Source organism: Lycorma delicatula, chromosome 1, assembly GCF_047948215.1.
Source record: "Lycorma delicatula isolate Av1 chromosome 1, ASM4794821v1, whole genome shotgun sequence".
NCBI lineage: Eukaryota > Metazoa > Arthropoda > Insecta > Hemiptera > Fulgoridae > Lycorma > Lycorma delicatula.
Window position 1 is genome coordinate 218099173 of NC_134455.1, and position 26276 is coordinate 218125448.

A 26276-nucleotide genomic window follows, 5' to 3' on the forward strand; every position below is an offset into this window, starting at 1 on the left:
AGATCGTGGATACCGGTGTTCTTCATTGGTTGGGATTAACCACACATTACAGGAATAGTTGACTTGAAACTGTTCAAGACTACACTTCATTTACATTCATACATATCATCCTCATTCATCCTCTGAAGTAATACCTTACGGTGGTTCCGGAGACTAAATAGAAAAAGAAAGAAGAAGACTACGCGAATAGGCTACTTGCCATCGACTACTAGTCGATGGCGAATGAAAAATTCGTGTGACTAAAGTGTTTATTAATTTACTATCTACAAATGCGCGTAAATCGAGTAGAGTGCAAACGATTAGAAATATATATACAAAGTATACAATTACATTATTTGGGAAAGACGGAGAAACATTGAAGAAAGTAAAAGATAAAACGCATATTTTATAACCTATACAGTCTGAAAATTACTTTTCTAACAGAGTACTACTCTGTAGAAATTTGAGAATTTATACAAACAAAACTTTCGACAATGATATAAAACACAGATTTACGTTATTCAAAGGAAATAAAAAACTTAGTAGGAAAGTACACCATATCTCATGTTGATTCTTGTTTTCTACTTTATCTTAATTATTATAATTAGCTGTTTCAAAACCCAGGCAACACTGACGGGGTTTAGTAGTTAGGATGACCAATTATTTTCTATATCAGAACTGTAACTGTTATACAGTGGTGATGTATTAGCTGCATAAAAGAACGCCTTACAGAAATGACATATTTCTGCCGTGCACTGAAGATCTTCTACTAGTCGGCCAAAGACCGATAATAATCTTTAATTAAAGAATACATTTGGGAAGGGGAAACTAATGGATAAACACAATAGAAAAAGATAAAAGAAATAATTTTGACTCGAATGAGCGATACTTTAAACCTTAAATGATATCGTATTCGGTATTATTTTCAGTTTTTACCCAACCATTATAGTCCTTTTTATCCGATTCATTTTCACGTAATTTTTAGTCTTGAAATTATTTTAGGAAAATTTTTGATTTTTATAAGTTATATATGACGAACTTTATACGTTGACATATTTTATATACAATAAAGGTATTTTAGTGACGAGATAGATATATTTATAAATTTATTATAAAACTTCTTTCGTCACTAAAGTTTGTAAGATGAGACACCTGTCAGATTTATTGATAACTTGTTTACTGTTTACACGCTAATATGTTTTTAATTATCGTAAATAATTACGTAAATGTATTTTTATTAATTTTAGAAATCTTTTACATTTTCGTAATTCATATTCCGAAAGCGATTTATGAATTTCTTTGTTTGAATTTGAATTAAAAAAAATAACCTAATTCTTTTGTAATTTATAATTGTAACTTATATTTAAAAATTGTAAATTAAATATTTTCCGCTTTTTATCTTTCAAAAAAGATAAAAAGTCAATAATTTCAGAAATTATTGGCTAACGCCTAGTTATAGATTCTACGTATTAATCTACGAAATTACTTACGTGTTTTATGACTCAGCTAGGTTTTTAAATGAAATTATTATTCACGTCCTGTTATTTTAGGGAATTACAGAATTCACTCTTCATATATTCATTAATTTTCCGTTTTTTATTTTAACTTTATTAACGCTTAACGAGGTACAAAATCAAAACTATGATACGAACTATTTTTAATGTTTACGAAAGATGTAGAGTATATTATAGAGTTTAACGTTGCCTCTTTTTGCAGATTTTATGCAGTAAGTGTAGTTTTTAATCTTTTTTCAACAGTAACATAAATTAACTTTTTTTCTAAATAAAGCCTCAATGATTTTTTTAAAAACTAATACATTTTTATTACGCTTAAATCTTTCTCTTATTAAAGACTAAAAATAATTTCAAATATAGTCTATTCAGTATCTTGTGATACTGAATTGTTTTGCTTACTGGTCATGGCATATTGGATTAAACTTAGATGGATAATTGAATCAGATCACAGAAAAATTAATTATGTTTCCGTTCGAAATGAATGTATTTCATGAGTTTTTTCCTTTGTGGAAAAAACCCCTCTAGCAATCCAGTAAGTTTATTCTAGCTGATTTAGGAAACGATTTTTAAACGAAAAATTGCATGGTTTACTTAGACGATTTTATGACATTTTATTGTCGTTTGTTTATTTATATTGCTGCTAAAAAACAGGCTTGGATCATTCTCGGATAACTCAAGAGTATCTGTTGGGAAAACTTAATATAAAAAAAAATAATGAAACGTATTCCAGCAATCCATAGAATCTTAGCCCTTTCTCAGTAGTAGTCTTTTTACGTTGTTTTTCTATGTAACAGATTATTTTTAAGATAAAAATTTGTCTGAAAATTCGGCAGGAACTTTTGAAACCGTTTTCAATTTATATATTAATAAGAAAAGTTTCTAATAAACTTTAAAAATAAATAAATCCATCTTTAGAAAACGCAAGAAAGTTTTAATTCTCATTTAAAGTTTTTTTTTTGAAGTCGGAACCAAATTTAATTGTAAAATCTCAAAATTTAAAGCAGAATTAATAATTTTTTTTTAAATTTTTAATGCTTATTTTTTTAATCTGTTTTTAATCGTAGATGAAAAGTAGACTACTAGTACATTGCAGTAGTATCACGAGTAATTTATTCCTTCATTGAAAACTTTTAATGATTTATTGACTGTTAAATTAACTAATCTATTTTGATAAAATTCTTAAGAAGCAGACGTGCTAAAAACATTAGTGTTTAAGCAAATATGTACAAAGTTATAATACACTTTTTATAAATGTAAATACAAATTGTTAAAATTTATGTACAGAATGAACATAAATTATTCAGCTAATTTTAGGGGTTATTAAAAAAAAATCAACAAATCAATGTAGCGCGCATTGATTTTTTTCAAACATGCATACAAAATTCAGTCGATGCATGCAATTGAAAATGACGATAAACAACGCCGTTACAATTTTTTGACTGCTTCTGGAGTGATCGGACTATTCTTCTCCTGAACCAAAGGTTATTAGGGCTAGTTATCTAGACTTGTTACAGGATGTTTGTAGTACCACAAATTGAACGGCAACCAACCTTTACTTCCAACAAGATGGCGCACCACCACACTTGGGTTTACAAGTTGGGGACGACGTAAATGTACAATTTCCTCAACTTTGTATTGGCCGTTATGGATCAATTCCCTGGCCACCTCGAAACTCTGGCGTTGTATCACTCGATTTCTTTCTTTGGGAGTTTGTCAGAAACAGAGTATACGCAACGAAGATTGTCAACAGCAATGAGGTAAAGGAAGAATCTAAGATGTTGTAATTAATGAAATAACTTCAGATATTCTTCGTAATGTGTGGCTTGAAATTGAATACAGTCTAGACATTTTACGCGTCGCAAAATTTTCTTATGCGGAAAACATTTGAAGTTAATAAATATTGTAAACAAAACTGTTTGAAATTCTCTGCTAAACAATAAAAAAACGCATGTAAGTACATTGCTTTGTTATTTTTTTATTAACGCCTAAAATTCGCGGAATAATTTACGGTCCCTCTACATTTTATACTACCAATACTAAAAAAAGTATTTATCCATATGAGTTACTTCCAAATTATTTATTAATGATTCTAAAATACCTATTTTGGTACAAAATAGAATAATCCAGAGTATGAATATTCACTTTTAGGATGCTGCAGCGTTTACTATCCTAGAAAGTATCAACAATAAGTGTGCTTGGCTGTTATCAAAAATAAAATAATCGATAAACTGGATTCTAAAATTATTACAAAGAAACTTCGATTATATCACAAGTTATTTAATGAAAATCTACCAAAATGAACTAGATATATCGATTCTTACGTAGTTTATTAGTAGTTAAAAAATTAAATAACTGTATTTTATTGTTGTTTAAAACAAACAAGTCATTGTGCCATTTATGCTTTCCGACGAAAAATTAAAATTTTTGTAATTTTTTTTTCTTTTCTGCAAGACATTGACACAGATGGAAATATAAAATAAGGTATCTATGTAAGACAATAGGCACAATGAACAGTTACCGAATAGCAATTGTCGTCATCTTTTGTTCATAACTTATTAGCAAGAATTCTTTTTTAGTTTGTTTCTAGAAGTATATGTTTTTCTGCCACCTGCCATATGGTAAAAGTATCCTTTTGTTATAAGTGACAAAGCTTTATTTAATAACTTTATATTTACCGGTACAATACGCTAAACCTTTTGTCGGGTCTATGAATGAAAATTGCGCTTTGTATTTCCATTTCTAATAATTCATAAATAGTTTGTAATTAAAAAAACAGGGTCATTTTTTCAAAATTGGATAAAAATCCAAAATAGTTAGAAGAAAAAATACATCTCGATTGTATAAGGTGTAAATATTAGCTGAGCCAAGAACATAATAAGAGCCGTAGGCGATATAAAAAAAAAATAATAAGAGGGATTAATGTAATAATATTTAAGTTTCTTAATAAAGAAGCTTAATGTCAACTGAACGACGTGTGGTTTTTCGAAAGAGAGTAAACCTGATGAATCAATCTAGTGATCGATCTGAGATGCTTAGGTTTACAAATACCTCATTATATCCTGATAATCGGCCTATCTATCTAGTCGTTTTATATTTATATATATATATATTTGCCAAAATTAAAGCTTAATTGCCCTCTTCAAGACAGCAGTTAACAATTGAGAGTGGTTTTGCATTATACTACAATAATTTATTTTAGGAACAGAGTTTTATTATTTCATTGCAGGTAATTTTTCCTTTAAAACTAAAAGAAAACTTAAACAACATACCTTTTTATAATATTTTTCAAACATTTGAATTTTCATCTATGAGAAATAAGCAACAAATTCTAAAAATATAGAGTATTTATTGACAGTCTAATAACTATTTTTTTTTAATAATTTTCCTTGCCAAATCAGTGAGTATTTCGACCAACAGTTTTCCACATTGACTACTTCCAGCCTATAAAGAAATCACAATTCATGTTGTTACGCGATCCATAGGATAATTTATCTCTCTGCAGTAGTTATTTAAGTTAGAATAAAATATAATTTTATCCGAGTCGTTATTACTGTTTCATTAATTTTGATTGAAATAGTTTTTTTTTGTCTTCAGTCATTTGACTGGTTTGATGCAGCTCTTCAAGATTCCCTATCTAGTGCTAGTCGTTTCATTTCGGTATACCCCCTACATCCTAAATCCCTAACAATTTGTTTTACATATTCCAGACGTTGCCTGCCTGCACAAGTTTTGCCTCCTACCTGCCCCTCCAATTATTAAAGCGACTATTCCAGGATCCCTTAATATGTGGGCTATAGGCTAATCTAGGTATAATCTTTTCTCTTGTTATTTTTACATTCAGTGGTCTATCTTCGTTATTTCAACTACGTTTCATTACTTTCGTTTTGTTCTTGTTTGTTTTTACGTGTGTGTTTTAGTTCTTGCGTAGGACTTCATTAATGCCGTTCATTGTTCCTTCTAAATCTTTTTTACTCTCGGCTAGAATTTATATATCATCAGCAAATCGCAGTATCTTTATCTTTTCACCTTGTACTGTGACTCCTGATCTAAATTGTTCTTTAACATCATTAACTACTAGGTCTATGTAAACATTAAAAAGATAGGGAACATCCTTGTCGGACTCCCTTTCTTATTACGGCTTCTTTCTTATGTTCTTCAATTATTACTGTTGCTGTTTGGTTCCTGTAAATATTAGCAATCGTTCTTCTATCTCTGTATTTTAACCCTACTTTTTTTTAAATGCTAAATATTTTATTCCAGTCTACGTTATCGAATGCCTTTTCTAGGTCTATAAATGCCAAGTTTGTTGGTTTGTTTTTCTCTAATCTTCCTTCTACTATTAATCTGAGGCCTAAAATTGCTTCCCTTGTCACTATACTATTCCTGAAACCAAATTGGTTTTCTCCTAATACTTCCACTCTCCTCTCAATTCTTCTGTACAGAATTCTAGTTCAGATTTTTGACGCAAGACTAGTTAAGCTAATGGTTCTGTATTCTTTACACTTCTCTGCTCCTGCTTTCTTTGGTATCATGACTGTAACACTCTTTTTGAAGTCTGACGGAACTTCCCCTTTTTCATAAATATTACACCCCAATTTGTATAATCTACCTATCGCTTCCTCAACTGCACTGCGCAGTAATTCTACAGGTATTTGTCTATTCCAGGAGCCTTTCTGTCATTCAAATCTTTTAATGCTCTCTTAAATTCAGATCTCACTATTGTTTCTCCCCCTTCATCCTCTTCTACTTCCTCTGTAACACCATTTTTTCATTCACTTCCTCCGTATAACTCTTCTTTATACTCCGTATAACTTTGCATTTCATATTATAAATCGGTGTACCATCTTTGTTTAACACATTATTAGATTTTAATTTATGTACCACAAAATTTTCCTTAACTTTTCTGTATGCTCCGTCTATTTTATAAATGATCATTTCTCTTTCTACTTCTGAACACTTTTCTGTAATCCACTCTTCTTTCGCTAGTTTGCATTTCCTGTTTATATTATTTCTTAATTGTCAATAGTTCGGTTTTACTTTCTGCATCACTAGCATTCTTATATTTTCTACCTTCATCCATCGTCTGAAATTCAAGGTTTTCTACCAGTTCTCTTTGTTCCGCCTATGTTTGCTTGTGCTGATTTAAGAATTTCCTTTTTAACAATTCCCATTCTTCTTCTACATTTTCTACCTTATCTTTTTTACTCAGACCTCTTGCAACGTCCTCCTAAAAAATCTTCTTTATCTCCCTCTTCCTCAAGCTTCTCTTTATTTGAAGCTGAGTTAATTATTCTAAAATTACCTGACCAAAAGTCGTTTTCCTCTTCGCACCGAACCTCACCAATTCCTACTACATCTAAATTTATCCTATCCATTTCCCTCTTTAAATTTTCTAACCTACCAACCTTTTTTAGACTTCTAACGTTCCACGCTCCGACTCGTACAATGTTATTTTTTAATTTTCTGGTGACCCCTTCCTTAGTAGGTCCCACCCGGAGATCGGAACTGGGGACTAGTTTACCTCTGGAATATTTTACCAAGGAAGGCGCCTCCATATTTGTTACATGAAAATGCAGAGAGCTACATTTTCCTGGAAAAAAGCAGCTGTAGTTTTCCATTGCTTTCAGCTGCGCAGTACTCAGAGGATTGAATGATGTTGATTAAAAACTACTGAAAGAGCTGCTACCCTCTTTCAGGAATCATTCCTTAGTCTGGATCTCAACAGACATCTCCGATATGGTTGCACCTTCGGTCCAGCTACTCCGTATCACTGAGCACTCAAGCACCCTCACTATCGGCAAGGTCTCATGATTCATAGAGGAATTAAATAGTTATTACTTTAAAATTATCGATAACCGGAAACTCATTTATCCAAAAACGTCCAAATCAAGTGAAAAAAGGTAATAAAACATTGGAAATTTAGCAGTTATTAAAAAAATGCTTTTCATAACTTTTTGAACGTTTAATACTTGGGTGAAGTCGAGTTTGACGTAAAAAAAGATACTCCGTGGTTTCTTATACTTACACTTGGTGTTGCGACACCTTACGAACCACAACGGTATTTTCCAAGGTGGAAACTAACGAAGGGTGGATGGCTCTTCGTAGTGAATTTTAAACGATATCCTCTGGGCACCAGGGTGAACCTAGTTGTATGAAGTCTTAGCTCCAGTACGTGCGTGCTCTGCTTGAGGGTCCGTTGTGTCGCCGGGTACTCGTGCGAACCGTATGTCATTATATTCAGTAATTCTTTCAAAGTTGTTGGTCCACTTGAAAAACCAACAAGCCGGAGAGTTTAAAAAGACTTCGACTGCTGTTGTCAGCGGAAGATACGTTAGGAGATAATGAAACAAGCCAAACTGGTTGAAGTTTTATCAAACTAAGTAGTCCCTCACAGCTGCTATTGCAGCATTGAGTACTGACAAGACCGTTACTTCTGCTAGAAAGACCGATAATTGGTTATCTAAAAACCATTGTTTTGATTGTTGTTAAAATCTAAAAACCATTGTTTTTATATAATTGTTGTTTAGTTTGTATCTCCGTTATACTTTTTTTTAGCTGAAAAATGCCATGCCTGACCGGGATTCGAATCCAGGACCTCCGGATGAAAGACCGAGACGCTACCACTCGCGTCACATCTTCGTTATACTTAGTGCTGATGACGTTGAATTGGTTTGTTTATTGTAAAAGCGTTGCGTCCGGGCGCTGATAAAGAAGCTGAGATAAAAATTGACTTTATCTAATCTATAAAATGATGATGCAGCTGGGAAAACTTTTATATCAGTTTTTGAGAAAATACGCTTCCTACCATAGATATAATCTATCTAATAATACTGTTTTTTTTCTAAACTATTACTTTTGCAAATATAAAATTAAGTGTCCTCAATGATTCACTCATTTTTTTCTTTTGAAGTAAATTTTACACCGAGAGGTAACTTGAAAATATAATTTTCTGGTTAACGTCTCTTAATATCATTTCATTTATTCTATATTTTGGCATATTATATGCTTTCTATATTACTTATGTATTAGTCTAGTTGTTAAGATTTAATTAATTTTACTACTAAAGTTTACTAAATTATTATTAGCAATTAAAAAAAAACCTATAAAAATTTAAATCTTCTTTAACAACTTTTAATTAAACTAATTTTTAGTCGGTTTATTGACAAGTTATTCCAGGTGTAAAATAAAAACGAATGGTAATTTATCATTTATTTTATGGTAATATTTTTATATAATTTCATAAATTGTTTGCTTACCATTTGTATATATGAATTTGAAATTAATAATTTTTTTTTTCTTTCAGGTGAGTGTTTGCTAATCATCATTTACTGCAAGTCTTAAAGAGGTAACAGTAATTACGTAAGTTTATTAATTTACTGGCTACACACAATGACACAAGTTTAAGGATGTAAATCCCCGCCCGCTAGCCATTACTAATTGCATGGAAGTTTATCCCTTGTTTTACGGCCTTTGTTTATTCAGTTATCTGTAATATATATATATATATATATATAAAATCACATTTTAGAATTTATTTTCTCTCTTAAATAGTTTTTAAACTTTCTGTATATTTTATCGGTAACACGATTACCTTTATTATTTTTTCCCCAAATAATCGAATTTCCTCATGTTGTTGATTAATTAATTTAATCTGTTTCCTGATTCAATCACGAAAGCGTATTTTCTCAGTTACCTTGCGTTCCTGAATAAAAAAAGCGTATTTCATTTATACAGGTATATTCACTTAACAAAAAGCTTTGTTTAATTAATTTACGACGAAAAAACACTTTCCTTGACATTATTTCGATTTTTTTATTAATTAAGAGCTAAAACAATCAATCCGACGTGTAAAATTAAAATCCCAATTCTTTCTTGCGTTATAAGTAATTAATTTAATTGTTGGTTAATAAAAATTGTTTGAATATAAAGGTAAAAATATTAATGAGATTCTAACCTAGGTATGTTCATTAGATATTTGTAATCCGTATGAAAATCTTTTTACATCAATAAAAACTAATTATCCATTGTTATCGACTACTTACACAGAAATACGTCATAAATTGTTAAATTTTTGTGTCTACATGAATGTTAGTTTTATTCTATTTTTATTTACTTTACAGCCCACAGCTCAGTATATTCTCTTTTATGTTGCTTTTACAAACTACTCGCATGTACGAGTATTATAATGTTTCTTATCGATTCTGAATAAGGGAACTATTTTAACGTCGAAATATTTCCATTTGCAACTAAACTTTACCAAAACTCCTCAGTAACTCCAAAATGAACTTTCAAATAGCAATTATAATTATTTATAATCATTTTCATTACGTTCAGTAACTATTAACAATTATTAATTAAAATGGGAGGAGCTGTCGTCAAAATGTTAACGAATCCATGAACTTAATAATATTAATTATGTTTAGTATTTTGTTTTATAACACCGCTTTATTAAAATAATATTTTTTAAATTTATAATTTTTTTTTGTAATTTTGATAAACCTTTTTCTTGAATATTAAACGATTAAGTTTTATCTAACAATATTAATAAACTATTCATAATGTAATATAACTATTACTAAAAACGTTACGACGTATTCTATTAAAATCTAAAAATATATTTAAAAACTAGTATTTTTTTTATAATCTATCAACTTTTACGTTTGAGGAAAATTAGTAGTCTATAGTTTTATGTGGAATTGTTAATAATCTTCTTAATAGTTACGTAAGATTCAGTGATAACCAACGCTACTATCATTCTAGAGAAACTAAAATAACAAAAACGAAGACCCTGACGTATTTTAACATTTTTATGTTTACCGGGTCAACATTATCTTAAAAAGCGATCATGAACCGTACCTTTACGTGATTAAATTGAACTATGTTAAAGGCGAGGCGCTACCACTCTCGCCACGGAGGCCAGCAAAGAAGTAAAATTCACTTAATTTTAAATTGCTTCCATTAAATGGAAGCAGTTAACAAACATGCTTTGTTAATAAACTTGTACAAACACAGTACTTTTCGGTGCCATTTTTTTTTTAATTTTGTGAAATAATCTGGTTTTGAAGGTCGATAAATATTTAAAACGATCATCTACGTAACAGTCTAGTGAAAACTGAAGACAATTATTATCACAAAATAATTCATTTAATTAAATTATGCAGATTTTTACTGTTTGATATCTTTAAAATAATAGTGACACAAAACGATTTTTCATACTTACGAAAGGAAGATAATTTCTGCGATTTGACGCTGACATTGCTGTTGCAGATTGGAGTTTTTTCATTGCTGACATTGGAGTTGCATTGCTTTTAACAGATATTCTGAATTAAGTAAAGATATAATTCCGAATTTTTAACTGTTGTCCTCCAGATAACTTTACTTAAGATTTAAAGTACCTCTCCAACTTTCGCTCTGCGAGTACCTGTAACGAGTAAGAGTTTTATAATAGCCCTCCTTTTAAAAACATCCGTTACAATTTGTCTATAATGGTTAAAGCAAAAGTTGTGAAAAATAAAAATTAAAGAATGAGAGATAAGATAATTCGTTCATTACTAACAAATATTTAAAATATTTTTTTTACAACCTATCATTACTTTAGTATCAGATTTTTAATTGAACGGTAAAATATCAAAGTTATAAAAAAAAAATTATAGTTAATTAAATTTACCGGTTACGTAAATTAAAGTAATTTTAGGTTTAATAAAGTGCCAAGTTAATGAAAGTAGTTATAAAAATCGACTATGTAGCAAATTTTTCATCATTCTATCTATCGTTATTTACTGAGAAAAATGATTGGGCTTTTAGCAGTTGTATGTGCATGAAAATTTATAAGCGGTTTTACATCTGCTAAAAGCCTAATCATTTTCATTTTTCTCGGTAAATCTTATATAAGATCTGTACAGACCTTTCTACAATCACTACTAGAAGATATAAGATTTCCTTGTACTAATCGCGTTATTGCCTTACATTATTGCTAAACGTTCTAAACTCTTCATTAAGTCGTCATACTGATTAAAAAAATTAATAATTAAAACAACCATTTTTTAAGATTTAGAATTCTTAATACTTGTATAAACATAAAAAAAATAAATTGTTGCTGTAAACAGATACATCGAAAAAATCTATTAAATATGTTTTTAAAATTAAATGTAAAAAATATACGAAATCACCTTAACTGAGTTAACAATTATCATTTTTTTAAATTAATAAAATATCTAAATAAATCTTAATAAATCTTAAAAAATCCTTAAAATTAATAATATATCTTAAGAATAAATTTTAAATATTAAGAATAAATTCTTATAAATCTTAATAAATTATCTAAAATTTGTAAATTGTTATTTATACATATAAGTAAGTGTTCACCAACGACTGTTAAAGGGCAAGGCCACATGATTAATAACATATAATTTATTTTTTTTTTAAGATTTTTTTAAAAATATGTGATAATATAATCTAGATCCTATAACGCAACCTTTTTTCAATAACGTTTATCCAGACATTTTTATTATAGGCTGTAATTAAATATAAAGGTCAGATATTATTTTATTATTGTATAAGACAAACTAAATTTGTATGCATTTTTTCTTTTATTCATATATTTCTGGAAGAAATATAGGAGACGAAAGCAATATTTAAATAATAAATTAATATAATCCACCTTACCAGCGCGTTGATATGTTCTCCTGATCTTTCGGCTTACTTGGAGGCCATAATCAGGGGTTAAAATTAATATATTAAACTTCAAAAAATCATAGTTAAAATTTAAAAACAGTCTAGAAATATATAAAGAACATATCAACGTGCTGGTAAGGTGGATTATATTAATTGTTTATTTATTTAATATATCAGCGGTACCATGTTTGAGAAAAAGAAAACAATATTGTAACAATGAAACCCTTGTAAATTGTTTTGTGTAGAAATGTGAAAGTAACAAAGTTATAAATGTCTAGCCGCGTAACGTAAGGTCCTGTGATTTTGTATTATTTTAAAATTTCTAATCAAATCTCGTGTCGAGTACCCCAAATATTTTATAAAATTAATCTGTATGCAGTCGTAAAATAAAATAAAACATATCCAATATATCGGAAGCATATTTCTTTTATCAATATAAGGAAAGAAAATGTATATAACTTTTGGTCCGGAATAGTTTTTGTCTTTTGTCTATCCGTGTGAAAGGAGAATCAGAAATTATTAAACCAGGCTCGAAATTATTTTTTCATACTGAATTAATTTTTCATTTTAGTATGTAAGTGTTGACTGTGAACAATTTCTAATATAATTCTATTGTAAAAGACATATTCGCAACTGATCTGATCTCAATGGAATGTTTTGTTGATTACCCCTTTGATTACATCATTTTAATTGAATAATAATTTCTGAAAAATAATTAATTTAATATTGCCCCATTTTGGTATTTGAAGTGATAAAAATTCCCATATTTATAATTAAATGCTTTTATTTAACTTACACTATTTATGATTTCAGATCAAATCTTGAATAAAATTTTTTACTCACGTTTCATTATCCGACTGACCAAGTACAGATAACAGATAATGTAATTAGTGTGAAGGAGGATATGTTTTAACGTATATGACATTTTAAAACATACGATACTACCGCTAATATAAAAGAGCAAATACACACCTCAACAGATTATTATGATATAAATTTCTGTTTTTAAAATGTACAGACACACAGACAGACGGGAAATATGAAAATTTATTCATTCTTATCATTATTACATATGAATTCTTACTATAAAACATTAAGCGAGCTTCTTTACTTCACGCAAATTTCATCTGTGTCATATATTTATTGAATTGTAACGAGGCAAACAATTTCTTTTGATAGAATAATAATTATTAGGCAGTAAAATGTATAAATTGTGTTAAATTAAAACGAATTTATTTAAAATACTTAGTTATTTAATTACTTAAAGTGTATTTTTAACATTTTAATAAAATTTTCTTGAATTTCTGTACATAGTTTCCATATCAGCGATAACAGTTTAAAAGGAAGAAATGCAATTGATTCTGGAAGAGGCAGGATAATTATAAAATATGGATTATCTCAGTCGCCTACTTCATTTTCTGATACTATAATACATTCCGATACGAACGAAAAGTTGTAATTATTAATCTAATTCTGCTGACACCAAAACTAGAAAGATGTCTGTCGAAAGTTTTATTAAGAATATTTTGTGAATGTAAGAAATATTTTTACTACTTAAATATTCGTACTGGTTCTGGTCGACAATTACGTTGACAATCTTCTAAAAAATGAATAATCAGGCTCTACTTTACAGCTTGTGAAGATCATTTGGTCTACCGAATCCTGTTACTATTTGTAAACTTAATGCCAATTCTTCTCAAGGTTTTAAATTAGCGGGGAAGAAATCTTTTCTATTCTTTAATATATTTTTTTTAAATAATCAATATAAGAAAGCAAAAAAACGCCTACACCCGTAATATATTTTACTGAAAAACTTTTAAAAAATATGGTAAGAAAGAATACATTTATAGATTAAATGTAAATCAAATTGAATATTAACTTAAATAATTAATGTAAATCAAACAACACGCTATCGATTAACTTGGTATGCTTTAAAATAAGTATGTTACAATATGATATTAGAAATACTAAACTAAATTATTAAATAACTAGTAATCAGCAAAATATTATAACAGCATTATTGATATAACATAATAATACGGTATATTCCTGCTACAATATTTACATTTCCTGTTTATTATCAAAAGAATGAGTAATAAATGTAACTTGCTGTAACTGCCTTTGATTGTTAGCTTTTTAAATTATCAAAAAAAGATTTTTATTTTTCAGTGTCTGGTGACGAAAGATAATTTCGTAAATGTCTTTTGTTGCAATTTTTTAATAATCATTCAAGTGTAGTATATGGACACATTTCTGTATACATTTAAATACAGAAATTTTTAGTTGAAAATAGAAAAAAGTAGAGATTGAAGGTTGATGATGTTTATCACGGTGTTTTAACTGTTTAAGACTTTTTAAAAAGAAAAAAATCGATATCAGGAAAGATTTCTAATTTCTTTGCTGTTTACGAATATTTGTTTGTTAAATTCTTATTTAAAAAAAATTATAATGTTATTGCGTTAAGTACACAAGTTTAGTATTTATTTAATAAGTTATCATGAAGAATAACAGATTCATTGCTTTCATTTCTTATGTAGTGTGTACCGTTTCAATTTAAAACCGTAATGAAAGTCAGTAACATATAGCGGAAAATTCTACGGGAAAACTAAATGTAAGTGACATTCATCTGTTAATTTAATTTTGCTTTATTCTTCTACGTTATGTCACAGAAAGACACTTCTTACCTTATCTACATCTATCCCGAATAAAGTAATTTTAAACAATTATTGTTAGTTAACAAAATTAAATGTTTCTACATAAACGATAGATCATGCTTTATACATGATGTATTTTAAAGTAAAATATAAATCGTTATTTTTTTAAGGATGAATAATTAATATTCATTGATGAGCTGCTATATTGTATATTGTTTTAAAACGTACGTCAGCAATTAATAATTATAATGACTGATGAAGTGTTGTCACTTCCGCAATACATCTCTACCGCGTCCGTCAAATTGGGAACGGTTTGCAAATGTTAATTGATTGGTGTACTGTAAAATTACAATTAAAGTAACATAAATTATATTTAAAAATCTGATTATTTAAAAGTAGAATAGCTACTTTACTAATTCTTGATTTATGAGAAATGAAATATTTTTGTATTGGCGTATTTGCTATTATGGAACGGAATGTTTTGTAGTTTTATATTTAAATCAAAACACTCCGTATGCGTAATTTAAGTTGTTAAAAGTTCACATATAGAGGAATTGTAAAATAACAGTGCGGTTTCTCGTATGTACGGAATAATATTCCTCCTCCTCATACTTCTCACGTTATGAGAAATAAAGATTATCTTCCTCGGTTCACGGTATTTATATGATATATCACAAGACTGATATTGCTAAGTATTTTTCCGTTTTATCCACAAGCAACGAAAAAATTTCTTTTATCTGTAATTTACTGGCGCCGGACGTAAAGTTGAATGCTATACAACCTCAAAACTTTGCATTACGAGCTACCGTGTACAGCGAATCCTAATGAATTTTTCTCACCATACTGTATATAATAAACTACGTGTACAACTTTTCAAAGGTTATCTGTATTTGTATTTTAATAGTTGATGTATACATTTAACAAAAAAAAAAACTTTTTGAATGGAATTAGTTTTAACTTATAAATAATTTAGACGGAATATTAGATAATGTTTTATGAAAAAAATATAGCCAACGTGTTGAAAAACAAATATTTAGCCGGGGAGTATAGAGATTTTAATTTCCTTTTTTTTTGTAAATATATGAGGATATAATTTTCAGTATATCATTAGTATAAAATTTATTTTTCTACTCGCTTCGACAATGACTTTATAGATTTGATACAAATCTCGGTTTAAAAATATTTTTTGCATTTACTTTTATTTGACCTTTAAATTATCTTTATTTCTTTTTTTTTTCAACTTCATAATCCCTTCTCAGATCTCTTTATAATATAATCCTAAGAATCATTCAAGTTTTAATATCAACGTTCTAATGACTCTTAACTCTTCTAACGTACTTTCTTATTCCTTACTTGTGCATGACAATTGTTTTTTGGTTATAACTTAAGACTGTGAATTTTTTACTTTATTATTTTCATATTAATGTATTTGAAAATAGTTTCTTATTTAAAATTGGAAATACAAAGGGCTTTCTTAAGATAAAATTAGGTATGACACTGTTTTACTAGATTGAATTTTTTATCGGTTTTCATACCTAATTTTCTAATTAATTTTTATGACACTAGGTGCAAAAAGGTGACGAGCCTTCTACCGCTGTTTACTGATAATTCATCATTTTTTCTCCTCCAAAACGACATTAGAAAAAATCAAATTTTGCTTCTCAGATTTTTCTAAAAACCAATCTAAAAAGGATTTCTTTTTCATCAGCAAAAAAGGATATTTTTTAAAACTTCATATTGTTAATATAAATATCTCTTTTGTGACTAAGTTGTCACATTACATTGCACAAAAAAATTAAGCTTTGTTTGAGAAGTACTTTCACCCCGAGTCATACATTTTGAAGTGCCACCCGATAGGAAACAGCCTCGGAACAGTTCTGTTGGCAGACCGCCCCGTTCAAACTTAAGAAATATAACAATGTTACGGTTCACAGTTACAATTATTTGATATTTGGGACGATAAAAATTTGTTATACTATGTTAAACATTTTTACAAGATAACTTTACTTTATAACCTCGTTCTTGTCTTGTTTGCTGACAACTTCATCAGTGAATTTCTTCTGCAGTTAAATAATAAAGAGATGGAATTCACACTGCTGAGGAAGTCTTTTTACACTCTTCCTTGAAGAATATTTCTGTTAAAAATAATTTGTGCTGTGTTTTCAAAAATAAGCTGTCGATGCTTAAATGAAATTACGTTTCACGTAATTAATAAAAAGATTGAAATTTTAAGTAATAGGTAAACTCTAATTGCTTATGAAACAAAATTAAAATAAATAGATTATGAAACTCACTAATCAATTTCTATTTAACGCGAATAGGGCAGAGCTAATCAACACATACTTACGAATCTTTCTCAAACCGTTTTGGTTTTAGATTTTTATAGGTTTATACAATTCATATATTTTATTAATCTTTTGTTTTTACGGTAGCCATACTGCTGAGCCTTAATTAAAACTACTAATTGTATCCAAAAAATAGGTTAAAAATTTATTACAAATGATCCACAGATAACACGTATAAATAGATTTATATTAAGTGCTTATTTTAATTTGTTGTAAATTATTTTTCTAAATAACACGCGAATTATTAGTTTACATCCATGCATTTTCACATAAAAATATTATAATGTGAAATAGTGTAACAGAAGACAAAACCAACATTTTGCTTGATTACGTGCTATTATTTGTGTATTTACGCTTAATTGTGTTTTTAAAATTACTTTTAATACATAATTTCATTACAATCATTTGTGAATTATTGATTTTTTTTTGTTGATCATCTTTGAATTTGGAAAACGTAAAATAAAAAATATCGTTCATTATTGCAACGAAAATAAATGTTTTGATTTGTCAGAAATAATTGAATTTAAGGTAGGAATACGATCTTTACATTGTAGAGCAAGTTGAAATTTTACCCTAATGCCCCTAATGATTTTATAATAGTATATGATTATGTATACACCTCAAGATATTATATTAAGAGAACTACAAGGGAGTAGCCGTTATAATTTTATTGGAACCAACCTATGAGATTTAAGTGTGATATATACAGACGTAAATTTTAATATCTGGGTAAAGGCAACGTGAATTCGTGAAACATTCTAATAACGTTTATTGTATCACGTTTTATTCTTTTATTATCTAACATAAGTCGGTAAATCCAAATAACGTAATCTTTAATGTCGGTTAAATAAGAATTGAAATACTGCTATTCATGAGTTTTTTTTATTATTAAAATTATCTATCGTTACGTCACTAGGAAATGACGTATATCATTAAGTAGGATAAAGGTAATAGTGCAAGGTCAATCTAAGAAATTTTTGAATGAGATAATAAATATTTGAAGAGAAAGAAGCTTGTCACTGAATGGATTAATGTCGGGTGTATTGCTAATAGTCTGGGTAAAACACAAGGATAACCGGTTCTGTAAAGCGATTCAGCAAAACTTCCATTTCGTACGTATGTTTCTTTTTCAGAAATAACATCATACTAATAAACCGTACTTTTTTGTAAGTCATCTTGAAAGCTTTGTTAATTAGAAATATTTTTTCGTTTTCGTGAAAGGCGTCCTACTTTGTTTTTGTTTACTGGTTAACTCAATTGAATTATGAGTGATAAAAATTTCGAGAGATTTTTGATAGGACGATCGGTCAGGAAAATTGTTCTCGTTTGTTCTTAGATCAAGACGCGCTAAAAGATACCTCTCAAAAACCAATCGAACTAATTTAAAAAATGTTAAACCAAATGATTCAATGAGTACTTTGCCCCACTAATTAATTCACGCCCTTTTAATCCTTCTGGGATAAATTTCTAAAATAGCAATATTAAATCTGCTGTGAACTTAAACATAAAATTAAACAGTTTTGAAAAATCATAAATTTTAAATCCATTTTTGTTTTGTTTATATCTTATCGGATATTAATTTTAAATTTCTCACTGCTGCGTTTCCATTTTCATAATTTACGAATGTATCCAACGGAGATTAGAAAAAAGTAAAAATTAATTTTAACAAAATAATTATGCTATTCTTCTAAGATGAAACTGGCTGAACTATTTACGTGAAGTATTTGTAAAACTGCCGTCATTGTGTCTCCAAATTTGTTTTTACCTGTTTATTTAAAGCATTCAAACGTTTAAATTTTTATTTTTTTGTTTATGAAATTGAAACCAAAATATTAGAATAAGGCATTACTTATTAGTAATAGCGTCTCAGAGTAGTAGACGATCGCGTTTTTCTAATTTCTCGTAAACATAAACGCATAGAAAGTGATGGGCATATTTTTCATTTTACTTACTACTCATTTAACTACTCTACTAAGATTCCGAATAATCTTTTCAATAATTATACTGATGCTAAGTAACTAAAGCAGTATTTTTTTGTATTATTTTGTAATTTAAAGAATTTATTTTCAGAAATATTTAAACGATTATATTTGTCTTCTAGAAAGCAGAAAAACATATCGAATATTTGAAAAGAAAATAGTGATGATTGGTTTTATTTTTACTGCCTTATCTCAATAATCATATCAGTAAATTTAATACATGCGAGTTAAAAAAAGACTAGTTTTACTATGCATATGTCTCATTACAAATACCACATGAAACTTTACATATCACGTAAACTGTTTAATAACTAGACTGCATAAACCAAATATTTAAAAATATAAAACTATTGTATTATTTTAATAACAGAGAAAACTCCTTTTTTAGTACTAGACTGATTCTTGTCGGTTGCAAGGTACCAAAATATCAATTTTTGATTAATATCTAGATACCACTTAACCTTGAAATTTGTTGAACATGTTAATATTCTACAAACTTCAAAATTGTTAAACTTTTTTTATAAATAAAAAAAAATAAAAAAAAAAAAAATGTTCTTAATTACAAAAATGTCTTACTTAAAACTCAACGAATCGTTTCCGAAAATTCGAGCGGTAAGTGAAACGAGTAGGAGGTAGCATTAATATAATACATATATTTTTATTTTCTTTTTTGGGAAAAGATTCTTTTATAAATATATTAATGTAAGATATTTAAACTGATATAAAATGTGATAATTACTAAAATTCACCTATTAACCAAAATTAAGTTAGAGAAATAAATATCTTACTGTACTTTTCAGGAATTACGAGAGTTATTTTTATGTAGCCTCATAATTTGTAATGTACGATCAATGTTTTATTTTCCACAAAATACACTCTACTTCTACTTATTTAGTAACAGTATTACGGATTGAATTTTGAGTTTTTTTAACGAAGATATTTTAAAATTTAACTATATGTAGTTGGTTCGATAATGAATAACTACTGAAATTACGTAGTCGTGGTTTGCCAGGGCTCCAAAATACTTAAACAAAGCATCTCTCAAATCAATGATTCAGTAAAAGCTTTCTAACTGCGTAAGCCAACGTATTGTAATTTTGGAACGTACAATTGCTCAATTATTATAATCCGCCGATCTCCATGGAGTAGTAGTAGCGTTTCGGCCTTTCATCCGAGGATCGAATCTTGATCAGACATGGTATTTTTCATGCTCTACAAAATTCAATTTCCGTATTCCCACAGACAAGTCTTGGTGTAAGTTTCTTGGGTAAATTAATTAATTCATCAAAAAAAAAAAACAAAATTAAAGAAAATACTTTTTATATACCCTCTTTTTACGTTAAAAAACTCTTTTAAGAATAAATATTTTTCTCTTTATTAAGTATTCTTGAAATTTATTCGATAAACTTGCAAAAATACATTTTACAGTATTTTAAAGTTATCGAACGTTCAATTTTAATAATAAATTAGTTAGTTATTGTAAATTCGTCGAAATATACGAACATTTGATTTTATACAATTTTGAAAATTTACGGATTACATAAATTCTCTAAATACCCGTAATTAATTTATTACTGTACTATAATTTTGTTTACGTTTTAATGTGCTGAACTCTCTATAGTCGTAGATACTGCGTATAAATGAAAAATATATGCAACTGTCTTACATATGGTACGCATACGTATACAGGATTTGTTTTTATCCGAGGTAAATCTTAGAATAGAACATTCGTGTATAAGGAGAACTGCTGTAAAATAAAAAATCGCAATTCTGAAACTTGTCGGGCATTTGACGGTAAAAGGTTGGAGATTTATTGTAATTGACAGCGTAACTTTCGATCACTATTCATCAAAACTCCGACGGCTCTGTTTACCGAACATTCTTTTGTGAAAGCTTGTATATAATAGACACCTAGTAACAATGACCGGCAATGATTTTAAATTTTACAAGTTCTCTATAAAAACGTACATTTCGCCAAAAAATAAACTAAACTATCTATCTGAACTGTTTTTTTTAATTAAGTATCTTTTTCACTAATAATAATCATTACAATTCCGCACAGCTTAAGAATGTACACTAATTCCAAGTCCGATCTGTGTTGCCTCGGATATTAATAATCTCACTATTTCCCAGCATTCTTTGGCTGGCTTATAGAGAATTTATATATATGTACAAAGTATAATTAAATTTTCTTAAGTGCTCAGTAGCTTTCAGAAGATGTTTTCTCTTGTGCATGCCCAAAATCTGGTGTGCGCGCGCGTGTGTGTATGTGTGTAATTAATCTAGTAGTCGCGTTTTAATACACGCTATGAGCGAGAAAGGAAGGAAAAAATATTTCTATTAACAATCAAATAGAGTAGGTTTTAACAATTTTCAGAACTTTTTTAATATACAGGATATTAGTAATATAATTTATCTACTGCAACGCTCTGTTTGAATATTACTACACTTTTGATTTTCTAAGAAGGTGTTTTGTGTACATTTTGTTAACACTGATGTAATATTTCACAATACATTCAGCGTCGTGTCACAATAAGCATTGTCAGCTGTTCTGTTTTTATTCGTCAGCAAATTCTTAGAACCTTTTTAGCGGTAATAGGTCCCTTCTCGCTCAAATTTCTCTGTGTCTCTCCCTCTATATCGCTCTCACTCTATATTTTGTACATATGTATATTCGTGTCACATCGAGATTAATATCGTTAATAATTATTGTTGCTGTTGACCTAGTTACCGTATAATTAGTAGGATATAAACAATACCATTACAATAGATTTTAATAATTAAAATTTACATTTCGATTGACGTTTACCTTTGACAGTGATTATCAGATACAATTGAAAACAGTGACGTGAAATTTTTTATATGTTTAAAGTATAAAGCAACAACACAAGTAACTTCGTATCGTTGAACGCGAAGTATCTTATAAGTTATATCTTTTCCTCGGTCTTATTTTAAAATTCATTTTTTAGTAAAATCTAAATACTTTAATTTTATCCCCAAAATTCTAATCGTGATATTTTTGTAACATTTCCTTTACTTAATAATACTTTTCACTGGTAGTTGCTGTAATTACTTGTTTAGTCTTTTTTTTTTTTAATTTAATTGAAATAAATGCCTAATTGCATCATTCTTAAGATTTTGAAGTTATAACAGACATATTCAAACGTAAATTTTGATGATTTCACTCGTTGAAACACTCAACATCATGAATCCGTTACTTTAAAATTTTATGACTTTTTTATTTTAATGACGCATTAATTATTATTTTCCTAAGTTCCACATAACGGGTTCAAAATTTCCTTTTTTTGAACTTAAAAAAATAGTATTTGATAATCAATATGTAGCCTGTTCCAGGTATTTACAATTAAAAGTTTAGCTTCTTTTCGCAGCAGAAATGTATCGTCTAGAAAATAAGGCGGGGGATTGAGTTCAGATGTTGATTACCAAATTCTTTCGGTACTCAATCGGTCGTACTAAATTGTGATTCATTCGATAAATAAAATATATACGTATTACGGTAATATAAGCTTTGAAAGGTTACATTTGATGCGTATTTAAGGTACGAGTGAAAATAAACTTTTACATTGTCATCTTTGATTCTTTCTCAAAAATCATTTAAAATTTTCATACTTCTAATTTTGTATCTGTTTTGATTATGTTTTTCGTCGGATATAAATTTTAAGCTTTTGTTGTGATTAATTCATAAGATACTTTTCTTTGATCGTTACAGATAGATATGGGCATCCTAGCTAAAGAAATACAAATCCAACTCGATAATTACGCAATTTTAAAAATTAAGCCTGGAAATTTACTCGTTAATGATAAACTTAAACGTTCAGCGAATAAATCTTTATTGTGATTTTGTTTATCGTTTACGAATAATTAATCGTTAAATACGTATTATATAATCAACAAATTGGAAAGTTGTTTCGAACGATCTTTTCTGTTTTCAGAAGAGATGGTAAAATGAATGGAATGCTACCATCAGGAATAAAACTTCGTCCATTTAAGAACACTGTGTCACCGTGGGACTCTTCAAGTAGACATAACCGTCGTGAGGAAGCTATTATTTGACGTTTGCGAATAGGGCACACCAGGATCACTCATGGCACACCAGGATCACTCCTGCCAACTAACGGTGCAGCACATTCTTAGGGACTGTGTCTGTTATGCGGCGTTGCGTCGGAAGTTTAAAATAGAGCCTTCATACGAAATATCATAGGCAGCAATGTATCCATGTTGTGTAATATCTTAACGATATCTTAAGACCGTGTATCAGGATTCAAATATTTTATTATAATATCCATGTTTCTGCCTTTTGACGTTCAACAATTTTATTTTTTTATGTTAGATTTTTAATATTGTTTTTATTTCGTAATTAGCATTCCACATATGATTTTACATCGTTTTTTTATTTTTTAAGTAAATTTTATTGTTAATTTTTACTCATTTGCTACACTAATTTTGTGTCCGGGCACTGATGACGACACCTCGATTTGCTCCGAGAAAAGAAAAAAAAATGTCTGAAAACCGTTATGACATAAATCTAAAGCAATCAGCATCAATTTAAACTAAAATAATTTGGTTCAGTTTATCAATAAAAATTAGGAGGGTATAACTTTTCACTGCCGATCGTCACGGATAAAGGTATCGCAATTATAAACCTTCACACGACCGAATTGTTTTAAATAAAATTTAGTTACAAAATAAAAAAGTAGCAGTTTTCAAAGTTTAATGTTGAATAAATAACAACTTTAAGTTCTTAATTCCTGAAGATCTCTTTTGCGGAAATAACTGACTTATTACATATATTCTAAAAAGTAATATTTAATTGCAGAAATTAAAAGTTTCCAAATACTGTACCTTGATTTTTTTTAATATTGTGTATTGAGAATATTGAAATGGGTTTTTTGTCAAACCTGCGAATTTTTTAAAGTTTTCTACAATCCGTATTAATATAATTTTGAGCGTTAAACGAGGCATTTGTTGAAAGTGCAAATGTGCAAGCGATATTTAGTTTGTATGCTAGAAAGTTTATTAAAATAAATCATGTTCGAATTAATAATCAATGATTAATTTAATGATTAAATCTATTTTTAAATTATGACTTAAAAATAATTTTGAATAATATTTTTGTAGAAGGTTATACGTCATTTTGAAACCCATCTTTCGAAAGGCATTATTTACAGTTACATACATATGGTGATGAAATTAGTAAAGCCCACAAGAAGATTTGTAATCGTTTCATCGTACTCCATTGATAAGAATTAATAATATGATTCAGACAATATGTATTTTAATTGCTACCGTTCTGAGTGCAGAGTAGATTACCTTGGCCTAATCAAACTCTCTACATGTTATCCACATCGATCCCTTGATCTACTTATCTTGTATCAGTTATTCTTCACCTAGTCATTAAATTATTTCAGTAATAGTGTAATTTAATTTAAATAGATTTTCTCCCGTTCTCAAATAATCGATTCATAATCTGTAAATCTATTTTTTCTTACAAATTAACAATTTTAAATTTTCTTAATTTTAATATTATAATTATTCTATTTAATTTATCACTTTTGTTGTGTTAAGTCGGGTTCATATCAGTTTACATTCTGGATTATTTGAATCGTTTCCCATTGCGTAATATTGGTTTTGAATTAGTAATACAGTAATTTAAATTCAGAACGTGCCGCAACGGTTAAATATTTAGAGTCTGTTTCCTGTATAACCAGCATGAAATTTTAGATTTTATTGTACAAGCAAGAAATGCGCTAATGCATGAGAATAATTTATATTTTTTTCTTTCCATTGTAGAAATAAATCATGAAATAAAAAGGATTTTATCCAATAAAAAGAACAGTTAAATAATACAAAAATAAAGACATTTGCCGTCAAGTTATTAAGAATTAGTTATTTATGGTTTTTCCCGAATTATTTTTATAATCAGCTATTTTCATTGTAAAAAAAAAACAATGAAAAATTAACTAGATTGGAAAATAATATATTAATTAAGGGAGAAGAAATGTAATTAAAGTTAAATACTCTTTTTTTTATCCTCCAATCCTATTTTTATTCTTTCTACGGTTTTGGAGTTTAGTATTATTTATTTCACACCAACTTAAGATGTGTAATAATTTTTATTTAACACTTTATTTTTCTACGATACATCGGTTAATACATTGCCACCTAAATTGTAAGAATTCTTGTTGTATATTCTTTTGACTACGTATTTGAAATGACGTGCGTGTTAACGCAATCAGTTTAAAATATATATAATTTTAGACATAACGCGAAGTTTCCTAATAGATTAATTTTATAACTCCCTAATGATTTTTTATTGTTTAATTAGTGATATATCAGTAATTAAATTTTCAGGTAATATTTTCGTCTTCCATTAATATACACATAATGTACATATACAATATAAATATATAAATTACGTACATTTAATAAATAAATCTTGCAAACGAATAGTAAACTTTTTGTGATTCATACCCCATTTTAAGAATGGAACATTTTCATCACCCTTATTGAAGAAATATAAAGTTACAATCACTCTTAACAGTAAAATCTCTCTTTTTACGATTTATCTGAATTGTAAACTAATACTTAACATTTTGAATCGTCTCTCACCTTCTATATTTCAAAACTGCCAAACTATGGGAAGACTACAAATGCGAAAATATTGTTCGTGGGTAAGTCCGCGTTTTCACAACACGAATAAAAACACGTTAATATTCAGCCACGTATACACTAACGTTCATTTACGTATTTCATATCGTACATTATGAAAATTACCATTAAACTTTTTATATCATTTACAATGATATAAAATTTTACGTAAATTCCATTATTTTTCATTTATGTATTTTTTAATCCGGCTTATTTTGTCTTTATTTCTTCCTTTTTTTTAATTCTACCTCGTCTCGAATACATTATACGATTTTTCATCCTTCGTACATTGGACATTTAATTTTACTTAGAAGTAGGAGGTACATCTTCCAAATGAAAAGCATGTGAGCCTAACCCAGCTGTTCTAAAGCGTACAATTTACGCTTCGAGCCTGAAGCGCACAGTTTGTAGGCTCTTTTCAGGAGACTTACGAAAACTCATGAAAACGTATGAAAACTCATG

The 26276-nt window shown here is 28.4% G+C and overlaps 1 protein-coding gene across 4 annotated transcripts in view; it reads left to right on the forward strand.

The window, feature by feature from the left end:
• Positions 1–26276, forward strand: part of snu (ABC-type transporter snustorr) — a 438101-nt gene that overhangs the window by 276772 nt on the left and 135053 nt on the right. Inside the window, exon 1 of one of the 4 annotated variants that reach the window (XM_075372588.1) lies at positions 8832–8838. The exons of the other annotated variants lie outside the window; for them this stretch is intronic. The gene's annotated coding sequence lies outside the window, so the exon portion shown is untranslated. Of the gene's footprint in view, positions 1–8831; positions 8839–26276 lie in introns of those variants that run through there. 4 annotated transcript variants of the gene reach the window in all.